Below are 1907 nucleotides of genomic sequence, written 5' to 3'. Positions count from 1 at the left end.
AGGCCGAGCTAGTGGCCACGGCCAAGGCCTCTGGTGGTGAGGGCACTGGGGGGTCTGAGAGGTGGCTCGGCGCACCCTGACCCTGAAGCCCCATGGCTGCGGTGAGGTGTAAGGACTGGAAGGGAAAACCTGGCCAGCTCCCGTTCTGGGTCCATGGCTGCTACAGGGCTGCTCCCAGCCCCAACAGGAGATGTCTGTTTAGAACCATGGAGAAAAATTTTTCCCTCAATTGTTCTTTTTAAAGATGGTTGCTCAGCATTGACACAGAAAAACATCCGACATAAAACTGGAGCCGTTCACAGCTGCAAATGACCCCGAAATGATCAAAATGTAGTGACCACAAAGAGAGGAACGTGTGCCCCCAGGCAGGCCTCCTGTGCACAGGGGGGCCTGGGGCGTTGGCGTGCCCGTGCAAGCAGTGCTGGGCTCCACAGTTTCCCTCAAGGGGACAGAAGTAGGAATCTGCTCTGACAGCTCCGCTCAAGGCAGCACCCTCTGATGGAGACGGGGGCAGCCCCTCGTGACTTCCAGATGTCCCGGTGATTCTTGGGCACAGCCATGGATCTCAGCTTCTTCATGACCCGGGGAATGATGGGGGGCCAGCCCAGCAGCCGGGGGTCCCACAGGTCCTCCGGGGAGAGCACCTTGGTGGGCCTGTGGTCCAGCAGGTACCTGTTCAGGTGGCTCTTATCGGGCCACACGGCCTCAATCCCATTGGCCCAGTTGGCCACCATCGCCTGGTGACAGGCTGAGGTCAGTCGGGGAAACTCCACCACCAATTCCCCAAAAAAGGCCCCCATGTAGTAAAAGTTGCCCTGGTCGCTGGGGATGTGGGTCTGGGACTGTGGCCAGCACGCGTAGCTGAAGTCCTCGTGGGCTGCCCAGGAGAAACCGGGGTGTGGGATCCCAAAGAGGGGGGACAGGATCTCCATGCCCACGTGGTCCCTGAACTTCATTCCCACATCCACGTCCACGCACACCAGGTCTTCCACGTCACAGAGGAAGCGCTGCTCGCAGAAGCGGCTGATCATCGCTATGTGCCACATGGACACATCCTGCCAGAGCAGGACGCCGCGGACCTCGACGACCACCCCCCTCCAGCCCTCCCAGAGTGGCCCACGGGGCACAGCAACCAGCTGGTCGGTGAAGACGTAGTAAGTGACCCTGTGTCCACCATGAGGACCACCACCCTCCGGCCTCCCTGGAGGGGCACACGGGGCCTGGCAGCTGGCTGATTGGTGAAAACCTAGTAGTTGACCCCGTGCCCCACCATGAGGTGCTTCTCTTCTGTCTGCAGGAATAGCTCCAGGAAGACCACGTATCCACAGGGGCAGTGGACAGGGCAGGAAGAGGGTCACTGCCAGAGGCTGGCAGCAGGACCCCAGAGTTGGGGGCCATGGACATGTGCACCTTCTTCAAGGGGGTGGGCCCTGGGCTGCTTTAAGCAACAGCCACCTCCTGACCTTCCTGAGGGAATCTGCCAGCAGGGCCTCCCTAATGTCTGTTCCCAGAGATGGGGGCCATCAGCACCCCGTCTTCCAAAGGGGAGCCTGAGGCTTCGGAGGTTGGAAACCCATGCAGCCCCACAGTCAGCATGCTGGAGCCAGGAACACTCCCCCTGTGCTGAGCTCCTGGGCAAACCCTGCAGGTGCCCTCCACTGGCCGCCCCCCCTGCAGATCCCGTCCCCACCTTCCAGGAGGGAAGCACCTTTGGGCACAGCCCTCATTTCTATGTCTTACAGAGTGGGTAGAATCAGCAGGGCCGGCCACCTGTCCCACTTTGCTTTGAGTGGGCTGCCGCTGGGCCCCACAGACCTGTCTCCACTTCCTGTAGGGTCCTCCCTGGAAGGCTGCTGGGCCTCCTGCTGACAAGGTGCTCAGTAAGCCACTGGTATTCCTAGGAGGGG

General features: G+C 60.9%; 1 pseudogene; it reads right to left on the bottom strand.

The window, feature by feature from the left end:
- Positions 1-440: 440 nt before the first annotated feature.
- LOC113912190 lies at positions 441-1324 on the bottom strand (annotated as a pseudogene).
- Positions 1325-1907: the final 583 nt, after the last annotated feature.

The sequence above is a fragment of the Zalophus californianus genome, chromosome 7, assembly GCF_009762305.2.
Source record: "Zalophus californianus isolate mZalCal1 chromosome 7, mZalCal1.pri.v2, whole genome shotgun sequence".
NCBI classification, from domain to species: domain Eukaryota; kingdom Metazoa; phylum Chordata; class Mammalia; order Carnivora; family Otariidae; genus Zalophus; species Zalophus californianus.
Note: the sequence above shows the minus strand (reverse complement) of the source record. Positions and strands in the feature narration are given on the sequence as shown.